The sequence below is a fragment of the Gopherus evgoodei genome, chromosome 2 (assembly GCF_007399415.2).
Source record: "Gopherus evgoodei ecotype Sinaloan lineage chromosome 2, rGopEvg1_v1.p, whole genome shotgun sequence".
Lineage (NCBI taxonomy): Eukaryota > Metazoa > Chordata > Testudines > Testudinidae > Gopherus > Gopherus evgoodei.
Genome location: NC_044323.1, coordinates 102,589,074 through 102,615,597, shown reverse-complemented (window position 1 = coordinate 102,615,597; position 26,524 = coordinate 102,589,074).

Below are 26,524 nucleotides of genomic sequence, written 5' to 3'. Positions count from 1 at the left end.
AAGCAAGCTATTCCGTTGGGTAGGAAAGATAGAAAATGTGGCAAAAGACCACCTTGGCTTAACCACGAGATCTTGCATGACCTACAAAATAAAAAGGAGTCATATAAAAAATGGAAACTAGGTCAGTTTACAAAGGATGAATATAGGGAAACAACACAGGAATGCAGGGGCAAGATTAGAAAGGCAAAGGCACAGAATGAGCTCAAACTAGCTTGGGAATAGAGGGAAACAAGACTTTTTATCAATACATTAGAAGCAAGAGGAAGACCAAGGAGGGAGAAACAGTAACAGGAAACCTGGAAATGGCAGAGATGCTTAATGACTTCTTTGTTTTGGTCTTCACTGAGAAGTCTGAAGGAATGTCTAACATAGTGAATACTTATGGGAGGAGGGTAGGTTTAGAAGATAAAATAAAAAAAGAGCAAGTTAAAAATCACTTAGAAAAGTTAGATGCCTGCAAGTCACCAGGGCCTGATGAAATGCATCAAGGAGTTAATAGAGGAGGTATCTGAGCCTCTAGCTATTATCTTTGGAAAGTCATGGGAGATGGGAGAGATTCCAGAAGACTGGAAAAGGGCAAATATAGTGCCCATCTATAAAAAGGGAAATAAAAACAACCCAGGAAACTACAGACCAGTTAATTTAACTTCTGTGCCAGGGAAGATAATGGAGCTAGTAATTAAAGAAATCATCTGCAAACACTTGGAAGGTGGTAAGGTGATAGGGAATAGCCAGCATGGATTTGTAAAGAACAAATCATGTCAAACCAATCTGATAGCTTTCTTTGATAGGATAACGAGCCTTGTGGATAAGGGAGAAGCGGTGGATGTGGTATACCTAGACTTTAGTAAGGCATTTGATACGGTGTCACATGATATCCTTATCGATAAACTAGGCAAATACAATTTAGATGGGGCTACTATAAGATGGGTGCATAACTGGCTGGATAATCGTACTCAGAGAGTAGTTATTAATGGCTCCCAATCCTGCTGGAAAGGTATAACAAGTGGGGTTCCGCAGGGGTCTGTTTTGGGACCGGCTCTGTTCAATATCTTCATCGACGACTTAGATGTTGGCATAGAAAGTACGCTTATTAAGTTTTCAGACGATACCAAACTGGGAGGGATTGCAAGTGCTTTGGAGGACAGGGTCAAAATTCAAAATGATATGGACAAATTGGAGAAATGGTCTGAAGTAAACCGGATGAAGTTCAATAAAGACAAATGCAAAGTGCTCCACTTAGGAAGGAACAATCAGTTTCACACATACAGAATGGGAAGAGACTGTCTAGGAAGGAGTATGGCAGAAAGAGATCTAGGGGTCATAGTGGACCACAAGCTAAATATGAGTCAACAGTGTGATACTGTTGCAAAAAAAGCAAACGTGATTCTGGGATGCATTAACAGGTGTGTTGTAAACAAGACATGAGAAGTCATTCTTCTGCTCTACTCTGCGCTGGTTAGGCCTCAACTGGAGTATTGTGTCCAGTTCTGGGCACTGCATTTCAAGAAAGATGTGGAGAAATTGGAGAGGGTCCAGAGAAGAGCAACAAGAATGTTTAAAGGTCTTGAGAACATGAGCTATGAAGGAAGGCTGAAAGAATTGGGTGTATTTAGTTTGGAAAAGAGAAGACTGAGAGGGGACATGATAGCAGTTTTCAGGTATCTAAAAGGGTGTCATCAGGAGGAAGGAGAAAACTTGTTCACCTTAGCCTCTAATGATAGAACAAGAAGCAATGGGCTTAAATTGCAGCAAGGGAGATTTAGGTTGGACATTAGGAAAAAGTTCCTAACTGTCAGGGTAGTTAAACACTGGAATAAATTGCATAGGGAAGTTGTGGAATCTCCATCTCTGGAGATATTTAAGAGTAGGTTAGATAAATGTCTATCAGGGATGGTCTAGACAGTATTTGGTCCTGCCATGAGGGCAAGGGACTGGACTCGATGACCTCTTGAGGTTCCTTCCAGTCCTAGAGTCTATGAATCTATGAATCTAATGATGAGTAAATCTCCCAAGGCCAGTTTCAGATAAGAAGAAAATACTTTTCAGGCCTTATGCAAGCTACTCAAACTTCAGAAATCTGCAATACTTTGGGAACCAGGTGGTGTCATGGGAACCAGGTGGTGTCATGTGACTGTCTATACTTCCTGCTTCATGTGGAACAGAAATACTAGCAAAAGAACTTTTCTCATAATGTTAGATTTCCAGCCTGGGCTGAGATACAAGAATACACAAAAATATATTAAACTAGATTAAACAAACTTCATTGAACCACATCAGAGCTTTTGTTCCTTTGAATTTACTTGTTCCCCAAAGTGATACCGCTTGAATATTTGATCATTCATGTGAAGATTATAAATAACATCAGAAATTTTGCTCCAGTGTTTTACATTTCAGTAGCTTATGTGACTGAATTAGCAAGTTGAGAGGTATGATGTGCTGATCATAGTCATTTTGCCATGAACTCTATTTCAGCCTAATAGGACTCTTGTAATTTTGCCCAATATTCTTCAATGGTTGCACACAGTGGAACTCAGAGGCCACAAAGTGCTTTCCTCTTTGCCATTCTGTGACAATCGCAATCAGTATGATATGATACAGTGGTGAAATGACTGAACTCTAATTTGGTAGGCCTTGATTCCCACAAATGCTTATGCACACACTTTATGCCTATGAGCAGTTCCATTGACTTCAACACATCATGCATATGCTTAACTTTAGAAATGTGAGTAGTTCCATTGTGTGAGTAGTTCCATTGCGTCAATGTTTTCAGAATCAGGATCTTATGTAGTAAAATAGACCTTTGCAGATTCTATTGAGCCTGACTTCAAACTTGATTTAGTCTAGCCATTAGGTGGCTGAGCAGGAGTCAGATGAAATGTTCTGTAATGATTCCATGGCATGGATTTCAGCTTAGGATTCCAGATTTGCTGGATTTGGTGGAAAAATGTGAGACATCAGGAAAAAAAGGGGCTTGAAATCAGGAAGCTCCAAAAATAGAAGACGTATCATAAATCTGATTTGTTTCAAAATCTTCTGAGTGGTTTAAAATAAAAATAAATATAATCCAAATATACCAAAGCAGAGAACTTGAAAACTATATTTTTTGTCATGGCATCATCAATCTTAATCAGCATGATGCAACAGTCAGTTGGCAGTCATAATATCATAAACCACTCACATATCAGTGTTCCAACATTGTAAGACTTTCTTCTTGGTAAATATTTGGATAGAGTGGTGTACTAACTCTTTGCTAACCAAGTGGAACAATTTTGAACAAGAGCTAGCTATGAAAACTATGCCTTGAATATTTTAGGTGAAGAAGGGGGTTACTTTCCAGTTAAATTGTTCACTATTCATTTCAAATCTGAAATAACATCCTGTACCTGAATCTCTCTTCAGAACTTCTGTCATTCAAAAGTCTGCATGAATGTTCAGACAGATTTTGAAACCTTAAGTGTGGAAAAAACAAAGTTCAGATCTTGATTCAGATTCTTTAAGAACAAATAGCTTTACTACAGCAGAATTTTGAAACTAAACCAAGGTATTGAACACAAATAGAAATTAATATTCATAGCTCACAATTACAGCCTTACTTCCTTCACCCTCCACCTATGACTTTCCTTTCTCTTGCAAGTAATCCTATAGGTGACTAGGTGTTATATCAGACCACTTTGTTGCTATGTATGATACAGACTCAGTAAGACATGTTGGCCATAGAGCAAGAAACAAAAACAATATGCTGAATAATGCCTCAGTCCCTGATCTTCTGGTAACATCAATCACAACAACACTTTGATTGGAAAGAATATTTTTTCACCCAGTGAACATTCTCATCTCTCAAACAACAACTACAGCCTCATAATAAAAAAAGCAAACAAGGATGTACTAGCAGGAGTATTGTAAGCAAGGCACAAGAAGTAATTCTTCCTTTCTACTCCAGGCTGAATAGGCCTCAGCTGGAATATTGTGTCCAGTTCTGAATGCCACATTTCAGGAAAGATGTGGACAAGTTGGAGAAAGTCCAGAGAAGAGCAACAAAAATTATTAAAGGTCTAGAAAACATAACCTATGAGAGAAGATTGAAAAAAAATGGGTTTCTGTAGTCTGGAGAAGAGAAAACTGAGAGGGGACATAACAGTTTTCAAGTACATAAAAGGGGGTTAGAAAGACGAGGGAGAAAAATTGTTCTCCTTAACTTCTGACAAGAGGACAAGAAGCAATGGGCTTAAATTGCAGCAAGGAAGGTTTAGGTTGGACATTAGAAAAAACTTCCTAACTGTTAGGATGATTAAGCACTGGAATAAATTGCCTAGGGAGGTTGTGGAATCTCTGTCATTAGAGATTATTAAGAGCAAGTTAGAGAAACACCTGTCAGGGATGGTCTAGATCAGTAGCTCTCAAACTTGTGCCACTGCTTATTTAGGGAAAGCCCCTGGTGGGCCGGGCTGGTTTGTTTACCTGCTGCGTCTGTGGGTTCGGCCAAGCGTGGCTTCCACTGGCCGCGGTTCGCCACTCCAGGCCAATGGGAGCTGTGGGAAGCGGCGCAGGCCGAGGGATGTGCTAGCCACCCTTCTCGCAGCCCCCATTGGCTGGGAGCGGTGAATTGTGGCAGGTAAACAAACTGGCCTAGCCCACCAGGGGCTTTCCTTCAACAAGTGGTGGCCCAAGTTTGAGAAACACTGGTCTAAATAATACTTAGTCCTGCCTTGAGTGCAGAGGACTGGACTAGAAGACTTCTCAAGATCCCTTTCACTCATATGATTCTATGATTCTAAGATGTTGAACAGTACCTTATTCCTAAAGTAACCTCACTGAAGTCAATAAGGCTGTACAAGAAGGTACTACTCTGTGAGTAAGCGAGTGGGCCAGAATCAGGTCTGCTATAAGTTTGTGAACTTTTCAGTGGATCAAGAACTAGTGCAGAAAAAACCCACCATGGTTTTCAGGAAAAACTAATTCCACTCAAAACTATAATGTTAAATGTTATATTACTCAGTAGGCCTGTTCAAAAGTCCATTAAAGTTAATAAAAACATTTCCATTGATCCAGCGATTATTGAATCATGCCCAATCTGAGTCACAGTAAGCAATGGGAATTCTGAATAAAAAATAAAAGCAGGAGATGTCCCTCTGTGTCAAAAAGACCAATTCAGGAGATAGATACCATTGTCTAGATAATGCTTAGTCCTATGCATATATGTTTTCAGCTCAGGGCTTAATTTAAGACAAGACACAACCCTTGGAATTAACCAATCATGAAGTGGACAAGGCAGAATGGGGGTAACAGGGTTTATGTAAACAAGCCATAAGATCAGCTATTTAAAAATTATCTCAAATTTTAATTTAATTTAAAAACTTTTTAAATATACTGGATTAAAATATACTTAAGAAGATATACATAAACGAATAAATAAAAAAGGATATCCAAACTCCCCCATTGGCCACCTACTTAGCTGTTAATCACACACACACACACACTCTCTCTCTCTCTCTCTCTCTCTCTCTCTCTCTCTCTCTCTCTCCTTTTGCTGCCGAGGACATCATTAAACTACTTTCAAGCACTGGAATTCTCCCTGCACTGTGTTAATATAATTTGAATATGCCTGATCACTGTCAAAAACGTTAATCAGTTCAGTTAATTCATGTTATTCCTCCTTCTGAGATATGCATCACATCTAGCAGTGATATGGTAGCTCTGCAAGAGACCTTTCCACAATATTTGCTATTTTATTAGCTCTAGCCTATCCAGTTAGTGATACTGAAGTAAAGTTTATTAGGGGAAGCCTTGTTGGTTTTGAGGTTTCTTAAATGGTGAGTCTAAAACTGAAATTTCCCTCTATATTTTACTTGGTCTAGGATAATAGTTAAGCAAGTCTGATTTTCATCCTATTTGCGAACATTTATCAAGAGCATGAGCGCTTTTTGGCAAGTTTTAAATTTTTTTGGACCTTCAGTCCTTAACAATCAAGATCATGTAAATAGCATAAAATACTGGACTAAATCCCATCTAGGGAAAGCAGTGATGAATACAAACATACAGTACTTAAATTCCATTTTGTGGGAGTTATGTTGGCTGTATAACGCTGAGGCTATATTTCATGGGTTGGAAATCAAAGGTCCTTTCTGTGGCAAGGTGGTTGAGAAATAGGATGTTTCACAGGTTTTTATACTGGCATCCTTCAGGGGAAGATTACTTTCATCCAGAAACCAGAAAGTGCTCCTTTCCATCTGTAAACATATAGTGTTTCATTACTACAGCTACTGAGGAAAAACAGATTAGCTGCAAATGTATGAATAGGTAATTCTGTTTCTCTTCACTGAGGTAATAAATTACTTTTCTCCCTCACACATACCTTGATGAAATACGGGGACATGTTTTTCTTCTGGTGCCATCTAATTTGAAATCTACTTTACATTTAATTACCTCTACTGCTACAATGGGCGATGCTGTACCCTGTCCTTTGGGGTACTGTAGTTTTGAAAGAAATCCATATATTAATTATAAGAGTTCTTTTCTATACAATGTATCTCTGTCAGCATTCCAGTCTCACTTCCTACACAGTGTGGATTAGAGTGACAGATGTTATACCGGTTCTCAGTTCAAAGATTTCTTTCAATGGGCAAAACAGAGTTGATACAGAGAAGTCTCAACAAGCGAAGTTTTGAATTTAATTGCATGTTTGAGGCCATGTGAGCAGCTGAAGACAAAGAAAGAGTATAACATTACAGGTGACAAGGGTACAAACAAAATAGCAAATGAAACACGTGTCTACTGTTAGAGGCCAGAAAATATATTTTCCACATTGGGATAGTAGTTCTTAGTGCACTTCGTCTACTACTTCTGGCTGGAGAAGAAACCCACACAAAACCCTCTCACAATATGGTGTCACATCTTGTACCATCTGACAAATAAATGATTCCTTGGTGCTTCCCAACCCACTTTCAAATACAAAACCTCCTCATTTTCTTTGCAGTCATATTTCCTGTGTACTACAAGCCAAAATCTACATTGACTTTACACCCTGGACAGCTGACTGAAGTAGTGGGGCAAGAGCCTCACTTCAGCGTATGTGACTGTTCTTCATATCATGTACACAAATATTACAGATTGCCAGAATTTCTCATTCTACCATGTGATGCAGTTAAAATAAGACAATTATTAAAGATGAGTCCAACTTTGAGTACCAGATTTGAGCACTCTCACCTCCACTGAACTGAATCCAGATTGAGTTTGTGGTCAGGATTAAACCTACCTTAGTATCCTCCATCCTGACCTGCTCCTTGGTTGTGGGCTTGGGCCCTTTGTATTCTGATGCAGGCTATTAGGCGCTCACCATGAACTCTGAATTTGAAGGGATGGGAGGTGGGAGGATTGGAGTATGGATGGCCTCTGCAGCTTTCCCCCATCCCTGAAATTCAGCAGGAATATCAAAACAAGATAATGCTGACTCTGTAAGTACTTACAACTTTTTTTTCCTCATAAACAGATACTGAAAAGTACAAAAAGAGTAAATGACTTAGAGTTTGTATATGTTTCCAAGTGCTTACAACTCTTACAAAGCCTGGAGCTAGGAGCACTCAGTGGACTAACATTATCTAGCAAAAATCTAATATGGATAATGATTTCTATTTCAGTACCTAAAAGAGTCATTTGCCAATGCTGGATGGTAGGCGCTCGTCTTTGGGCAATTTTGGCTGAGACAACTGTCTACTTTATTAGAAAGAATAGTTGAGGGTGGGGTAATGACAAGATCTGGGCACGCATGATGTAACTATGATCTCCCGCTCTCTGGCATTCTAAATTTTCAGATATACACAATGTTCTTTTACTATCTCAAACCCCATTCTGAACTCTGAGTGTATCCTTTGCGGTGCTGAGCACTTCCTGTAAAGTATAGAGGTAGGGTCAAGCTCCATTCATCTTTAGCAGGGTAGTGCCCATAGGCCCAGACCTTGCAAGCATACATAAACAGGTGAAAATTAAAGCATGTGAATGGTCCTGTTGACTTCAAAATTAAACATGTATGTTTGCAAGATCTGAACCATAGGCAATGCATATAGGTTAACAAACAGTATGTAATCTATGATCTGCTTGTTCTGAAAATATGTTTATTTAGTATGTGAACTCTTGCTTTACTAAATTAGCCATAGTCTTGATATGCTATTTATGTATATGTACACTGACTATGAATCAAATAACAAGATTGCAATATGTCAGTTCATTCACCCAGTATGAGCCAACTATATGCTGACTGCAACAGGCAACCCCAGGCCATGTGTTTTAGCTTTGATATTCCTCAGGCAATTCAGAAGCAATGTTTGGAACAAATCTTTGGACCAATGAACAATCTTGCATCAACAGTGCCACTATATGAAATCTAGCTAACATGCGCTTTTCTATCCCTTATGTACGATTGGGACATTTAGATTCTGGAAACATAATGTTAAAAAGTCACATGTGCCTGGCTTGTGTAGGTGCTTGCAAGCTAGAAATGTGTAAGGTCAAGAGCACTTCAGATACCAAACTCAATATTTCTAACAGATTTCAGATACACAGTAATGGTGAAAATTTGGCCCCAATATACATTTGTAAGATTACAGGAAAAAAAGTCTTTAGTTTTATTTACTTTATGTAAATGGTCATAGACTGAAAACTTTCAAATAAGCCCCCCTGGGTTTTCCATAGTATAAGTTCACCATAGTTCTGCTTCCCTATCAATATGTGGAGGGCATGTCTGTAAGAATGAAGGTATAGCTCGGGGTGGCAAACAGTGGCTCATGAATCACATGTGGCTCATTTACAGTTTAAAATGTGGCATTCTCCACCTACCCAGACTGTTTGGGGGAATTTGGGGCTTCTGCCTTGTGATGGGATGGTGGGGCTAAGAGCTTCTGCCCATCAGAGAGGGGGTCTTGGAGTTTCAGCCCCATGAGAGGCACTTAGTGGGGCTCAGGGATTCAGGGGGAGCAGGCCTGAAGTCTCGTGCCCCAGCAGGCATGTCCTGAGACACCCCCTATCCCCCAACCCTGCGGGCCAGAAATCCTGAGCCCCACCATCTCACTACAGGACTGAAGCCCCAAGCACCGGCAGGCTTGCCCAAGTTCTTGAATGTCTGAAGAATGTCATACGCAGCTTAGAGGGTCAGTAAGTTTCGCCATCCCTGGTATAGCTCATTCTCCCCAACTATTCAGCTCTTGGTGCCTCTGCTCAGATTGCTACAACGGTGCCAGGTAGTGCAAACAGTAATGGTATTTTTGCTGATGTATACATGTGCCCTGTAGGAACAAGAGGGAGCTCCCCAATTTATTTTTCATACAGCACCATGCAACATTGAGATGGGAATTACTTTTGTTGTCTTTTGACCTAGGCAAGATTCAAACCAGTAGCCTGCTCCTAGGAATGTTTGAAATGTGCATTTTGACAACAGTGTTGCTGACCTCAATAAATTATGTTCAGCCAATGAGAACAACAAGATAACAATCAGACTATTATTTGAAGACTGTCATGGAGTATTATCTGTTATCCTTGTATCAGGAATGCAGAATCGAAACATTTGTGTCTCAGATATACTACAAAAGATCTTTGCCAATAATACTTCTTTGGCCTTTTTAATGTTTTGTTTGCATTGTTATCCAGCCTTAAACTCTTTTGTTTACAACATCAATAATCTGTGAGAGAAAATGCAGAGCAGACAACAAATATAAATGAAAGATATAAAAGTTTAAAAATGGGTTTATAAAACTATTAACATTTTATGGTCTTTCCTAAACTTTACAGAGCATTTATACTCTGCCTAATTCCCTTGAAGGTGATTATAGCAAGAGTACAGACTTAGCAATTTAATAGCACTTTAAATGTGCAATTAGTCATTAACTAATTACTCCTCACAACCTTTCCACCAAGCGAAGTAGGTCAGGAGTGTATAATGGCATAGACACAGCATGCCCATGACTAAGGTCCAAGCATCTGAAATCATGTGAATACATCAGAATCTCATGCTAGCTGCTGGAGTATGTACTAAAGCCTTTGCTGCCACTCCTGCCTCTCTAGTGGAATGAGGGGACCCCAGCTCCCATTTATAGGAGGGATAAGGAATTTTCATGCTGCTGCTTCTGTCACTCTGGAACCCAGACAGGAGGGTACTGTGCCATGGTAATCATGGTGACCACCTCTCCTCAGATGGTATGATATTATTCTTGTGAAAAGATTGTAATGGGGGGGAGAAATGCCACTAAGTAAAACTCATACTGGTACTTTGGTACCTAAAAATCTAAAAATCCAAGTATAACAGATATTGCATGACAACCTCAAAAAGCTATTTTACTGAGATGGGCCAAACATCATGAGTTCTAGAATGTTCATGGCCCTTTGTTCCAACCCAAGTGATGTGTATGTGTGAGTTCCAGGAACCACAAGGGGGCTATTAAAGGAAATTCCTACTGCTGCCTTTGAAGCTTGATCTCCTAAAGAATTGAGGGGGACTGATTTACCTATTTTCAAGACTTTGGGAGACCAATCAAGACTTTTTTTTTTAATTTAAAGGGCTGCATTTACACAGTTTTAGGGCCTTCTTTCTATTCTAGCAGACATAAACAAGGGAGGGATAGCTCAGTGGTTTGCGCATTGGCCTGCTAAACCCTAGGTTATAAATTCAATCCTTGGTTGGGCCATTTAAGCATCTGGGACAGAAAAAAAATAACTTGGTCCTACTAGTGAAGGTAGGGGACTGGAGTCAATGACCTTTCAAGGTCCCTTCCAGTTCTATGAGATAGGTATATCTCCATGTATATTTTTATTTTATTTTATTTTATTTTATTGTTCATGGTGTCCCCAGTCCTGCTGAAATGTTGGAAGAACATTGTCCTACCAGAGAGCCCCCATCACCAGGCAGGGGGATGTGAGTCCCTGCCCAGTGAGAAGTGACGGCTAGAGGCCTCAGACCTGAGGACCATTCCTGGAGTGGACCACAGAAGAGGGGTTAAAGGTGCAGTTACCCTCGAAATATGTGACACCGAGTACAAACACAAAATGCATTAGTGCTCACTAATGATATAAGAGCCAGACTCTTTGGGGCCAGCGTGTTGATTTTACACAGCCTGTTTTGTTTTGGTGTAATATCACAAATGTACAGACAAATACTGAGGAGACTACCCTGTCTCCTGCCCTCTTTGCACAGTGATATGATGCCATTATGTAACAAGGGGATCCCTTATTTTTCCCCCTTAATCTATGCTATAATATCATTTTACCAGAGGTGCACGTTCCTGCAGAAAGGAGGGGTACAGAATTAGGACTGGGAATTAATTCATGCTGTCATGGAACCAACTATTTTCTATCACCAAAGAAGAAGGCAACATCATGGGACAAATAAGTTTGTTGGAAATAACATTCCTTGTTTTTGAAATCTTACACTGACTGCAAAAATAATCTTATAGCAGAATGTAATTGGAAGTGGATACAGGGGTGAAAACTCTATAAAGGGATGTGTGGGGATGATGATAACGGAAAGTTTTTGAAGATTCAGCCATTTGGAGTACTCTGTTCTACTCCAAAAGCAACTCAATTACTCTTCAGAAGTATTTTTATGTTCTCTATGCATATGTCCATTCTTGCAGTAATTAGTAGCATCGAAAGAAGAAGTGAGCTCCATTAGAAATAGGAGAATCATCCTAAATAGTCCTTCAGTTTGATGGTGGAGTTTTAACAGAAGTTTGTGATCTCCTCTATCCCATCCCTGCCTGTGTTTAATGTAATTTTATGGAGATAGAGAGGCCCAGAACAAAACCCTGGACTGAAATCTGAATCCAGATTTGAATTTCACAGATGTCCCCTTTATTTTATAAAGGGCTGTAGCTAAATCCCAAATCTGAACACCTACACTTTGAGGTGTTTGAAATATGGATCTGAATCCAGATTAGAATTTTACATCTTGGGCTCATTTTTTATTTCAGGCAATGGTAACATCATCTTGAAATGTAAAAGTAAATGTGTATAACTTGTTGTCTATGGCTAAACCTGCATACAGTTAATTATGATAGTCAGGCCACCATACATTCTTTGTTTCTGCAGATAACAAAATCAGCTTTTGGCTGCAAAGTGCACAAGGTGCAGTGGAATACTGGGCATAGCTAATCTGTTCAGTGCTGACCACAGCAGGAGGATTCCTGATTCTAGCATTCCCCAAACAGTCAGGGAAGCACTCAACAAATGGATCTAGAAAGGTGGTGGCTTCTCGGTGTATCAGCGTGGGAAAGAGCTTTATGGATGCCATTTGTCTCCTCTGAGAGAGATGCTAGGAACCCTGGGAAGATAAGGAACCACAAAAAACACCATACCCTTTATAGGTGAGATGCTGGTTATCCAAACAGCCTGTACAAGACTGGAGATAGGGGACATAAGAAAATGTGATTCAAGGGGAATGAAGATGCTTCCTCTTCACTAGAGATGAGATCCTTGACCCAATACTTTCTCCCTGTGGCAAAGTCCTTAGCTTCTAAAATTCCCTCCACGACATAACTCCAATGGTCCCCTACCTCATAGATCCTCAACAAAGGCAAAATCCTCTTCTGGGTTACTGACTGTTCCTGTCACTAAATCTTCTCTACAATAAGAACAAGCCTTAAATCCTCACCCATCTCCACTTGTGAAACTTTTGATCTCCCCCCACTCCACCTAGGAAAAGTTACAGTGCATGCTCAGTACCAAATATTCCTGCAAACTGGAATTTGTGGCAGTGTAAAATAAACAAATTATATACACATTTCTGTGGTTGAATTAAATGTTAAACCGTCCATTTTGATAGCCATTTGAATACTTAAGTTAGTAAAAGCAATCCTGCATTTTGAATGTTTCTCCATGTACTTTATGCTGACATGACATTTTCAGTTGCCACAAAATCCAGGACTCGATACTACATGCTACATAAGTCAGAGAGACTTGGGGATGCCTTCTCAGTCTAGTTCTCTGCCAGTGTATCTCCACTAAAGCTAGGTGAACTAGCTCCTCAGCTAGGGTGACCAGATGTCCTGATTTTATAGGGTCAGTCCCGATTTTGGGGCCTTTTTCTTATATAGGCTCCTATTGCCCCCCAGCCCCATCCTGATTTTTCACACTTGCTGTCTGGTCATCCTATCTTCAGCTGGTGTACCTCATAATAGCTCTGTTGAGGTCAATCAGCACCTGGAGCCAGATGAGAATAAAAACTGGCATAATGCAGTCCTCAATCAGGCCCTCACTGTAGAATTTCGATCCAGAGTGCCACAGTGTGACTCTCATTATACTCTATGTATTGCAGCTAAGCCAACCATGTTTCTGCTACTAAAGTTTCCTCTCCAAATGGACAATGTGATGCTCAAAAGGATGAGTGTTTAGGTTTTGTGTGAGGGATGGACAACATTTCAGGTTCAATTTCTCCATCCCAAATATTTCCCCCTGAAAAAAAAGTATGGGTGTTTATTGTACCATCTGGGAAAATGACAAAGATGGACAAATATCATTTGTGTCCAAAGCAGTGCTTTTATTGGACACTTTTAAAATCTCTTTGGACCCTGGTTACACAACAGCTGTGCTGAGGCTGAGAACTTCCTAATGCCTGGAGCGCTGAACAGTTTTATCACATACACTTGCACGCAAGATCACTTGCTTCAAAGTTGCTTATGATTCTTTCACTGATATGGAGAAGCTGATTTATGGTTGACTGTCTTCAAGACTCAGCAACTATAATTTTCTTCATGTTGTTGTTCTTGAGTCCTTAGTTATGAAATCTCTGTGTATCAGCATTCCAGCTGTATTTGCTGCCCTGTCTTCTCGTGAAATATGGGTTTTAAAACCTTCTCCTCTGATCTTAAAAATGATATGACCTTGCCTCCTCTTATCTGGCTCAGCTATTTGCATATTATTTTATGTCCAATTCTCTATTCTTGTGTAGTCTTCCCACATAGCTATATATTTCACTTTCGGTTGTACAGCTTTCAGGGTATGGAGGTACATAAGAATGGCTGTACTGAATCCAGCACAGTATCCTGTCTACCGACAGTGGCCAATGCCAGCTGCCCCAGAGGAAGTGACCCTAGTAGGTAGTGATCAAGTGATCTCTCTCCTGCTGTCCATCTCCACCCTCTGACAAACATAGGCTAGGGACACCATTCCTTACCCATCCTGGCTAATAGCCATTAATGGACTTAACTTCCATGAATTTATACAGTTCTCTTTTAAACCCTGTTATAGTCCTAGCCTTCACAACCTCCTATGTACTATGTAGTGTTCTTAATTCATTAAACATTTTCTTTAAAAAAAAAAAAAAGCAATAGATTAACTGATGTTGAAGATTCCACTTTAATAAAATTAACCATTTACACTATTAGATGCCATGCAGTTTTAGGACTGCCCAGGTGTAGAGTCACTTTAATTACAAATATTTCAGATACAATATCTGGAACAAGATATTCTCTGCCTTTACTTTATATTCTGTCATTGCTTAATCTGGGAAAAAGTTCAGAGAGACTCTATTTCCTGTTAATAACAGTAGACCTGTATATAAAATTCAGGGGAAGACACTGACCAGGCCAAATGTCTGAAAAGTGATTGTGGGCACCTCAATTTCTGGGTGCTCAACTTGCTATGCTTCAAAAGACCTGATTTTCAGAGAATCAGAGGGGAAAATTAGACTTCTTTAAGGTGTCTCAAGTTGGTACCCAAAATCCATAGACTTCAACTCCATTAACACCAACAGAGAATTTGGCTTCTAACATCAATAAGTGTATGCAGCCATGGTAGAAAGGAGCTATGATCTCATTCATTCCTGGATTTAGAGCACCTCAGACACCACCGCTTGCCAGAACTTTCAGCAGTTCTAAAAGAATGCACCACACTAGGGCCTGTGCAGATGCATCTGGGTTGCCACGTTTATTTTCTTAATGTATGGAGGCTGCTGAATGGAAATGAGGAATCCCAGAACTGTGTCATCAAAGGTATATCCCTGTCAATTATTAGCCACTAGTAATTACCAAAAGACTTCATGATATATCTCCTTCTATCCTATCTTTACCATGGTATCTGAACACTCGGCAAGATTTATAGTTAAAAACCCATCTCCCATTACAAGGCCTTCCAAGTGAACTTTCTCCAAATGACAAAACCCTTCTTATTCCCTGAATAAACATCCCAAACCAACCGGGTGCCATTGCCGTACCACATCCTCCACCACATGACACCATCCCTGTTACTTTAACTATGACACTTGACATTATTCACGTTTTCAATCCCTTTCCCACCCCACACTGTATTGGTCATCCCTGATATATAGTGCAACCAAGAGTCCTGTGGCACCTTTGAGACTAAAAGATGTATTGGAGCATAAGCTTTTGTGGGTGAATACCCACTTCATCAGACACCCACAAAAGCTTATGCTCCAATACATCTGTTAGTCTTAAAGGTGTCACAGGACTCTTTGTTCCTTTTTACAGATCCAGACTAACATGGCTACCTCTCTGATGACTGATGTATAGTGTAGATCAGTGGTTTCCAAACTTTTCCTCTCGTGCCCCCACTCCATTCCAGTAGTGGAATTTGTCTGAAATCCCCCACCCCCACCTCAGGGCCACGAGCCAGGTGTAGGGGCCAGGAGTGGGGCTGCCCCTGCATAGGGGCTGGCTCAGGCCCTGCTGTATCCCCACAGACATTCTTCTCTGTCCCACAGTTTGGGGTCTGCTGGTGTAGATAGATATAATATGCCTATAATATTTATGAGTGATCTATTGTTGGTTTTTTCTATCATTTTAAATTGCAGTTATACTGACTCTTTAAAACTGCTTTCTGCAAGGTTACAAACAAGATGTCCATCTTGTTTTATTTAAATCTTTGCTAATTAGAATAGCCTTAAAATAAGCTTCTAGTTTGCGTGAGAATGCCAAACACTCATTCAATCCTGCTCAAGCATACTTCAATGCCATACAAACAATATAATGTACTGGGAGAACACCCACGCTGTTAAAACAGCAGACTCTTATAAAGCAATCATAGTTTCAGTTCATAACACACTGACCAGGCTTCTGAGTTAAGAAAATTCAACAAAACACTTAAGCATATGCATATCTTTAAGCACACAAGTAGTCCCACTGATTTCATGAGCTTAAATTAAAGTTACACGCATGCTTAAGTGCTTGACTGTGTCAGAGCCTAAAAGTTTCCTAGATTATTCCCAAATTCCTAAAATACTGTGGATGCCTGTACTAGTGGGATATGTCAGATTATATGCCTTATACTTTATTTTTCTGTGTGAGAGAAATAAACACACTCAAATGGTGGACACTTCCTTTGTGCTGAGAAGAGATTTTAACATGGTTATCCTAGCATTTAATGAGGCTAGCCTCTTAACAAGGACTCTAGAATAAAGAGTGTGGTGTGGAAATGCAAATGATCATAAATATGAACCAATATTCTGGTTCCTATTTCAGTTAAAGGTTTTGGTTTAAAGAGAGACAAGATGGTTAAGGTAATATCTCTGTCGGTGGAAGGGACTAACTTTCAAGATTAACAGTTTTTCTTCAGGTGCAGAGAAGGAAACTGGTGTCCAAGCTAAATATAGGGTGGGACAGATAGTTAAACATAAAGGGTTCACACATGCTGTAGGAAACCATTTAAGATGAAGTGGGCAATTAACACCCCTGCAGTTGGAGGACAATGGAAGGTTAATAAGCAGCAAGGTGTATTACAAGCTGCTGTAATGGGCCAGAAAAACAGTCTCTCTGTTAAGTCCATGGTTTTCAGTGTCCAGCAGAGTTGTGCATTTAAATTCTCAGACTCATCTTTTGAAGGTGTTGTGCAACTTTCCTTTGAGGACTGAGAGCTCAGATACAGAGTGATTGCTTTGTGAAAAGTGTTTGCCCATCAGTGATAGGGTGCTTGTGTGTTATCATATTCTGTGTGAGTTCATTCCAGAGTGTAGGTGACAGCTAGGTGCAGTCAGTGCGGTTTTAATTCCTGTATTGAAGCTGAAGTATTCTGGGGTATTTGGGTGGCCTGCTGCATGATGTAATCTATTTCTCTGGTGCAGTGCCTTGTTTGGTGAAGGTGGTTTTAAGTGTGTTTAAGGTGTGTACCCCAGACTTTCTCTTTGGAGCATAATTTGTGGTATCTGAGTTCCTGGCTGTACACTGATTTCTTGGTGTGTTTGGGGTACACCTCTACCCCGATATAACGCTGTCCTCGGGAGCCAAAAAATCTTACCGTGTTATAGGTGAAACCGCGTTATATTGCTTTGATCTGCCGGACTGCGCAGCCTCACCCCCCCGGAGTGCTGCTTTACCACATTATGTCTGAATTTGTGTTATATCGGGTCGTGTTATATCGGGGTAGAGGTGTTGGGTCTAAACTTTTGGTGAACTTTGGGGAGCCAAAACACACCCAGACTGGCTGTCTCTGGATAATCCTTCCTGAACCCTTTTGAACAAAACACTGACCTGCAAACTACTCATGACACCCCCTTTCTCAAGTAGCCATTAGCCTTTATCTCTATGCATTTACTTGTTAACTTGCTTTTCCTGTAAAATCTTGATTGATTATGCATGACCATTATCTTTTGTTAATCACTTTGTTTACTTCTGTGTATAAATATTGATGCTCACCCCTAATAAAGGGGCCACACTTAATCTAAAGCTTTTAGAGCTAAGGATAGTGTGAGCCCGTTGATCAACGCATTGGTGTCTGGTCTCTGACAGAATTGTGTGCCCCATACCAACTCCGCACGAACTCGGTTGCTGGAGAGGTGAGTGAGGACTTGCTTTATTTACCTAACAATTTGGGGGCTCGTCCGGGATTCCTTCTGGTGCGGTACCTCTGTCCAGTGGTCAGACCACTCATATATGAATTGGCAAGGCGCCACAGGAGATTTCTCCCAGCCAATTCAATATTGAGGGGTCGTGTATTGGACAGCAGGGTAAATGCCATTTGGAGGGCTCCTGTCAGACACCATGGGTCAAGGGACTAGCGTGCCTCTTGAGAGTCCGTTGGGGATTGTAAATAAGTTATGGAATGAAGGGAAACTCCCAGTACAGACAGGAATGTCTAGGAAGAAGTTGTACACACTATGTGTAAGGAATTGGACTGGGTATACCGCGGTATTGGCCAACCCGGAGATGAGGTGGCCTTCGTATGGCTCTTTCGAACAGGCTGCCTTAAGAGGAGTAAAGAGCCAGATCGAAAAAGACCATCCGGGACAGTTATGTTACTGGTTTTGTTGGGACACAGCAGCAGAGCTGTGGAAATCTTTAAAAATTATGGCAGTCAGGTACTCTCCCGAGAGTGAACCCCCTCCAGGTTATTTCGATGAAGGGTGTAGACCACGGCGTGTTTTGACTCGTCAGCTGGTCCCCTCTGCACCTGCCCCTATTCCTCCGCAGGGGGACTCTCTCCATGTAGCAGAGGGGAATCTGCAGGATCCCAAATTGGAATTTCTGCAGAAGGATGAGGAGGAAATGAAGGGGCAAACCTCGGGAGGAGTAGTTACTAGGCTAATGTCCAAGCAGATACAGCAGGGTGCATGCCCCCCCCCGAGGATAGCCCAGAGGATGTCCCCGTCAAATCTCTTGCGAGTAATAAAAGTATAGTCAGAGAGATGCCTTTACAGGTGCACGATCAACCTTATATGGGCAATGATGGACGGTTACAACATGCTAATATTGTGGAATATAAAGGATGGCTAGAATGGGATTTGAAAGAGTGGGGACGGTTGTCAGGGTCTTTTGGGGAAAATCCCCGAAAGATCATAGAACTTCTAGAAAGATTGTTTTTAAGTTATAATCCTACTTATACGGATGTGGATCAGTTGTTAAGTAGAGTTTTGACCGGAGAGGAACGTAGTAGATTGTGGATGGCAGAAAGGACATGGGGAGATAGCAATGCAGTTAATCTTACTTGGATGGATAGGCGGGATCTGGCCGCTGGCTGGAATCCCCTAGACTGGACTCAGCCAAGGCTGACTCAGCTGCGAACAGATCGAGAGCGATTGTTAGAGTGACTCAAGAAAATGGCTCGCCGCTCGCCTAATCAGGCTAAGTTCATGCAGATTCGGCAGGAATCTGATGAGCTGCCCAGAAAGTTCTGGTCGAGGCTATTGGAGGGGGCCCGAATGTTCACTCAGATGGATCCTGAGAGAGAAGCAGACCACCCTACTCTTATTTCGTTTTTTGTGAATCAGTCGGTGCCCCCTGTAAGGGATTACTTCTTAAAGTTTCGCCCTGGTTGGGGAGGTGAGTCAGTCACTTCAGTGTTGGACGTAGCTGATTTTGCCTGGGAGAAAGAAAGGGAAAGTAGTAAAAAGAAAGAGAAAAAGGAAGAATATAAGCTGATGGCTTTAGCTTTTCACAGTGGTGTTCGAGGCAAAGGCCGTGGCCGTGGCAGGGGATTCCAGGGTGCTCGGGGAAGAGGGTCCTGGCGACCCCAGCCATCAGGAAATTGTTTTCAGTGCGGACAGCCCGGTCACTTTAAATGTGAATGCCCCAGGGGACGCCCAGAGGGTCTGGTTGCATCCGCAGATGCTTACACAAGTGAGGAATACACCCCTGCACCACCAGCTCAGCCCATTCCCCAGGCCTGGATCAACTACGGGAAACAGCAGCAGCCGCAGCAAACTCAGCCTCCTCAATGACGGTACCCCGGGGGCGAAGGCAAACAATGTGATGGTCTTATTTCCTTAATGTCTTTAGCCGGCTCCTTTCTCACTTTCTCCCCTCCCAGCAAAGAGCCTCGTTTAACCCTTTCAGTCCAGGGACTGCCTGTCTCTTTCCTCATTGATACTGGGGCTACTTTCTCTCTTTTAAATCATGCCCCCTCTCCCTGGCTATCCTCTGAGATTAAAACTGCGACTGGGGTGGAGGGCAACCCACAGTCTCTGGGACTCACTTTGCCTTTGAATGTTATTTATGCTGATAAATGTTTTCCTCACCGTTTTCTTTTTTCCCCAGCTTGTCCGATCCCTTTGATGGGCCGGGATTTACTCTGTAAGCTTGAGGCTACTTTAACCTGCACTCCTGAAGGGGTAGGATTATTGATGACAGTGTTAGGAGATTCGGCCCCTACTCAGGGTAATTGGGAAACACCCCCCTCTCTCTCCCCTGACCTCACTGACTTGCCTCCAACCCTCTGGGGAATTTCTGACACTGATGTTGGCCTGCTCCTTTCGGCAGAGCCCGTAAGGATTCAGGTGAAGCCTTCCTTAACCCCCCCGTCGGTCCCTCAATACCCCCTGTCGCTGGAAGCCCGGGAGGGCATCCGCCCCATTATCGAGGGATTCATTGCACAAAAGCTAGTCCGCCCTCAGCGCACTCCCTGTAACACCCCTATACTGCCTGTCAAAAAGCCTCCTAAAAAGGACGGAGACCCTGTTCGTTGGCGCTTTGTACAGGATCTACGAGTTGTTAATCAGTATGTGGTCCCTCTTCATGCAGTAGTTCCTGACCCAGCTACTATCATCAGCCAAATCCCCTGGGATGCTGAGTGGTTCACTGTTATTGACTTAAAATCAGCTTTTTTCAGCATTCCTGTGCACCCAGACTCTCAGTATCTCTTTGGTTTCACCTGGGAGGGACAAAGTTATGTCTGGCAACGACTTCCTCAAGGCTACAGAGACAGCCCCACGATTTTCAGCCAGTGCCTCCGCCACGACTTGGAAGGTTTCACCAGTCCGCAGGGATCCACATTGGTCCTATACGTAGATGACATCCTATTAGGTAATCGCAAAGAAGCTGCCCTCCGCATCGATGGTAAGGCACTTTTATTATACCTACACACCAGAGGCCACAAGGTAGACCCTAAAAAGATTCAGTGGGTCTCACAGAAGGTCCGATATCTGGGCTTCCTGTTAACCCCAGAGGGAAGACAGATGGACCCAGCCCGCATAAAGACTATTCAAAACTGCCCTCTACCGAACACCAAGAAACAACTTCGAGGTTTCTTAGGATTAATTGGCTTCTGTCGCCCCTGGTTGCCGTCCTGCGGGGAGTTAAGCAAACCGCTCCACCGACTCACTGCTAACCTTGCTCCTGACCCTTTGCAGTGGTCCCCGGACACTATTCAAGCCTTTCAGTTACTCAAGGACAGTGTGGCCTCCTCCATGTCTCTCCGCCCCCCCAATTACAGCAAACCCTTTCACCTTTTTGTCCACGAGAGGGGCGGAATTGCTAGTGGTGTCCTTACCCAGCTGAGCGGGCCCCACCATTTCCCGCTTGCTTTTTACTCTCAGCAAATCGACCCTGTCGCTCAGGGAACCCCATCCTGCACCCGGACTCTGGCAGCAGCAGCCCTGCTGATCACAAAGGTAAAGAGCCTAACCCTGGGTCATTTTACCACGGTTTGGACCTCTCATGCCTTGTCAGCCCTTCTGCGTAGTGGCACAACCCAAGTCTTTTCGGCCCATCGTCAGCAACAGCTAGAGGCCGAACTCTTAGAAGACACTAACCTAATTTTTGAAAGGTGTGGACCCCTTAATCCAGCTACCTTGCTTCCTGACCTGCCAGTCCCCCAGGATCAGCACGACTGTGTGGAAGTAGTTTCCAGCATCTTACAAATAAGGGACAACCTGTTTGACGTGCCACTGGACAATCCCGATTGCATCCTCTTCTCGGACGGAAGCTCCTTCTATGTTGATGGCAAGCGTTTCACAGGTTATGCTGTCACCTCTGAATGGGACATTCAAGAGGCCGCCTCACTGCCAGGCAACTGGGGAGCCCAAGCCGCTGAACTCTATGCCCTGGCCCGAGCTTGCCAGTTGGCCGCTGGTAAGACCGTTACCATTTTTACTGATAGCAAATATGCTTTTGGAGTTGTGCATTGTCATATCCACCTCTGGAAGTTTCGAGGTTTTCTGACAGCTGCCGGTAAACCCATTCAGCACCTCCCCCTCATCCACAAGCTTTTGGACGCCCTCCAAAAACCCTCTGTCCTGGCTGTAGTTCACTGCCGGGCTCATACTAAAGATAGTAGCCCCGTTACCCGTGGGAATGCCCTGGCTGACGCCTCCGCCAAGAAGGCTGCCACCTTACCTTTAGCCATGCCCACATTGGCTATTGCAGCCCCCTCCTTTACTCCACCGCACCCCGTACCAGTACCCGCTGCTGAACTACAATCGTGGGAGAGCCTCGGGGCCACTCTGGTCAAAGGGACCTGGCTTATGCCAGATGGCCGAGCCTGCCTCCCTCGCTCCACATACCCCGTGGCAGTTCGCTGGCACCATGATAAAGGGGGTCACTACGGCACGCACGCCCTCGTGGACACCATCGCTCGCTTTTGGTATGCTCCAGGCATTCAACCCTATTGCCTATCAATAGTGAAAGCATGCAGCACATGTCAGCGTAATGGACCTGCTCCGCCTCTTAACAAAATTAAGGGTGGAAGACCTCCGCCTGCTGCTCCATTTCAACATCTTCAAATTGACTTTGCAGATATGCCAAAGGCTTTTGGGAAAAAGCACCTCCTTGTTTTGGTTTGCCCTCTGACTTCCTGGGTCGAAGCTTTTCCTACTGCTAATTGTACTGCTGCCACAGTGGCGAAGATTCTCCTTAGAGACATTGTACCCCGTTTTGGCATCCCTCTTGTGCTCGACTCAGATCGCGGACCTCACTTTACTGGTCATGTCCTTGGCCGTTTAGAACAAGGACTGGGCATTTCACACTCCTTTCATACACCCTACCACCCCCAGTCTAGCGGGAAAGTTGAGCGTATGAATAGGGAACTTAAGCTTACATTGGCTAAATACTGTCAGGAAACAGGATTAAAGTGGCCTCAGGTACTTCCTTTGGTCCTGTTTCGCCTTCGTACTCGCCCAACCCGCGCATTGGGATTATCCCCCTTTGAACTGCTCTATGGACACCCCCCTTTCAAAGGCGGGATGCTACCACGTGCTGATGTTTCACTATTGGGAGGGGATCATATGACCGCGTGTCAGTTTCTCTCCCTACAGGCTCGCCTCCGTACCCTTTGGAAAGCCTCGCAGTTTTCCCAGACCGTGCCGCTGGAGGAACAGATCCACCTGTTCCAACCAGGGGACTTCGTCTGGGCCAAAAAGTTCGTTCGTGACAACACCCTCCAGCCAAGGTTTACTGGACCCCACCAGGTTCTTTTGACAACCCAGACTGCAGTGTTCCTGGAAGGATGCAAATCTTGGATCCACCACTCCCACGTCAAGCCAGCCGTAGTGGACCACAGTGACGGACCAGCAGCTCTTGTCACCACTGAGGACACTGCCTTCGACCAGTGGACCAGCTTACCTCTCTCAGACATTAGACTTAAATTGACTCGAAAAAAATGAGAGGACCCTTTATTCTGACAACTGTATGGGTTTTTTTATGCTTTTTTAGTTTATTTTCTGCTTATGAAGATAATGCTTTTATTAGATATTCCCACGAGGTTAAAACTCGTATTTTAGGAAATAGAAGTAATTGCTGGGTATGTACTCAATTTCCAGTAAATGCAGCACAGGGACTCCCCTTCACACCCATTCCCCTAACCACTGCTAATATGACTTGGATGCCACCGACTAGAATAAAAGATCCAGTCCAACCCAATCTTACATGGGACAAAACAGGAGTGCCAATTAACAAATATCTCAGGGTAACCAATCAAACAGGATCACTGTGTTTTGTTAAAGGAAAAGGGTCAACTTTTGTGGGAACAAGTAAATGCAACATATATTTTAATGGCACCGCCTTTAGTAAAAATCTTGGCTTCAAGCCTTGCGCATCCCACTTATCCCATATGTGGATCCCTCACCCCGATCCAACCTTTTCAACTTTTTCATGGAGGGGCAGGTTTTCAGAGTCAGTTTTTAAAAAGCCCTGCTCAGATCTCAAGGGTGTCCAACTAATTGTTAAAAGATACACAATTGCCTTCTACAACTGCTCAAGCAGTACTACACTGCCCTTTGAGAACAACACTACCAAATTGTGCCTCTGCAGTTCACACAACGACCCCTCTGCATTACCAGGGGAACAGTGGTACAACGGGTGGTGGGTTACCTCCTACTTTGAGAAATGGAATACCCAAAACGCATTATATGGAACATACTGGGTGTGCGGGCCCAAAGCTTATTATTTTCTCTCCCCTGATTGGGCAGGGTCATGTTATTTGGCATGGCTAGCACCGCCTTCTCGCATCTCCCTCACTCCCCCTCATTTTCCCCACGTTCGTAACATCCGTGAAACTGACAGAGATATTAATCTCCGTGATGGTTTGTCCTGGCAGCGGTGGGCTGGTCACACTAGCTTGAAGGATGCTATCATCCGTCTACAGGGACTATTAGAATCTTTGACCAATGAAACTGCAACCCTATTTGAAAATCAGGCCGGGGAAATGTCCCAGCTGCGCCAGTTAGCTTTGCAAAACAGAATGGCTTTAGACATAATGTTAGCAGCCCAGGGAGGAACTTGCGCCCTCATAAATGAAGAATGCTGTGTTTTTGTAAATGACACCTACTCTGACACTTTTCAACGTACCAAACACCTAAGGGAAATGGCTAAAAACTACTCCTCTGGCCAGCCACCTTATGATTGGTGGGGAGCCTTATGGAATTGGCTGCCCGGATTTGGGTGGGTTAAAAAACTCTTGGTGGGTGTTGTTGGGGCCATAGTAGTCCTTATAATACTGTGTTGCTGTATTCAGTGTGTCCCCTCCCTCATAAACTCATGTAAGTCAGTTTATTCTTTTCCCACTTCAGCTAAAAGCCTTACTCTCTTCGAATTGGCCCAGGCTGAAATTGCCAAGCGGCCCTTGAGATCTTGAAATAGGGTGTAGCTTTTTGATTAATAGTTATCCCAAAGCTACAAATGGAGGAATGTTGGGTCTAAACTTTTGGTGAACTTTGGGGAGCCAAAACACACCCAGACTGGCTGTCTCTGGATAATCCTTCCTGAACCCTTTTGAACAAAACACTGACCTGCAAACTACTCATGACACCCCCTTTCTCAAGTAGCCATTAGCCTTTATCTCTATGTATTTACTTGTTAACTTGCTTTTCCTGTAAAATCTTGATTGATTATGCATGACCATTATCTTTTGTTAATCACTTTGTTTACTTCTGTGTATAAATATTGATGCTCACCCCTAATAAAGGGGCCACACTTAATCTAAAGCTTTTAGAGCTAAGGATAGTGTGAGCCCGTTGATCAACGCATTGGTGTCTGGTCTCTGACAGAATTGTGTGCCCCATACCAACTCCGCACGAACTCGGGTGCTGGAGAGGTGAGTGAGGCCTTGCTTTATTTACCTAACAGAGGTGTAGTTACAGGATCTATGGAGGTAAGTGTTTCATGGGTTTCTTGTATATCGTTATCTGTATAGTTCCATTATTGAAGCGGATTGTGGTGTCCAGGGAGCTAATGCTGGTGCAGGAGTATTCTAGAGTGAGTTTGATGGATGGGTGATGGTTGAACTAGTTGTGGAAATCTGAGGGACTTCCGGTCATCTGTCCAGAGGATGAAAATATCATCAATGTATCTCATGGTGCATTTTTCCAGAAATTCTTCCTCTATGAAGAGATTGGCATATTGGGAAGCCATCCTTGTACACATGGCTGTTCCCATGGTTTGGACAAAGCATTTGGTAAAAGTAAAGTTGGATGAAATGAGTGAGTCTGGCAATATATTTGGGGTGGATTTATGAACATTTTCTTGTACAGTAGCTCCTCACTTAAAGTTGTCCCGGTTAACATTGTTTCGTTGTTACGTTGCTGATCAATTAGGGAACATGCTCATTTAAAGTTGTGCAATCCTCCCTTATAATGTTGTTTGGCAGCCGCCTGCTTTGTCCACTGCTTGCAGGAACAGCAGCCCATTACAGCTAGCTGGTGGGGGCTTGGAAAGAGTGTGGACTGGCAGTCCCCCATCAGCTCCCTGCTCTGCTAAGTTCCTTGTGCAGCAGTCTCCCAGCAGGCTACCAATTGCCAGCAGTTCAGCAGTCCATCCCCCCACTGCCATGTTCTGCTCCTACCCTCTGCCTTGGAGCTGCTCCTGTGAGCCTCCTGCTTGCTGTGCAGGGAAGGGAGGAGTGGGGGACTAATGTCAGGGTTTCTTCCTCCCCCCTACTCCTGCCCCCTGCTTATCCCTTCTCCATATAGAGGAGGGTGGGGAGAGGACAGGGCTCAGGACTGAGAGAGCTTGCTAGCTGCAACTGCTGGCTCAACTTCCTAATTTTTTTTAAAGTCAATGTACTCAGAATGGGGTCGGCATACTTAAGGGGCAATGTGCAGCTCTCTATCTCTCCCACACGCAGGGTATGTGTCTCTGTCTATGTTTGCCATGCTATCTCCCTTCCCTCCAGTCATGCTGCCTTCTAGAGTGTGAGGCTACATTAACAACCAAGCTTCACAATCATCATTGCTGTGTACAGTATTAATTGTTTGTTTAAAACTTATACTCTGTGTGTGTGTGTGTGTGTGTGTGTGTGTGTGTGTGTGTGTGTGTGTGTGTGTGTGTGTGTGTGTGTGTGTGTGTGTAGATATAATATAGTTTGTTGTCTGGTGAAAAAAAATTCC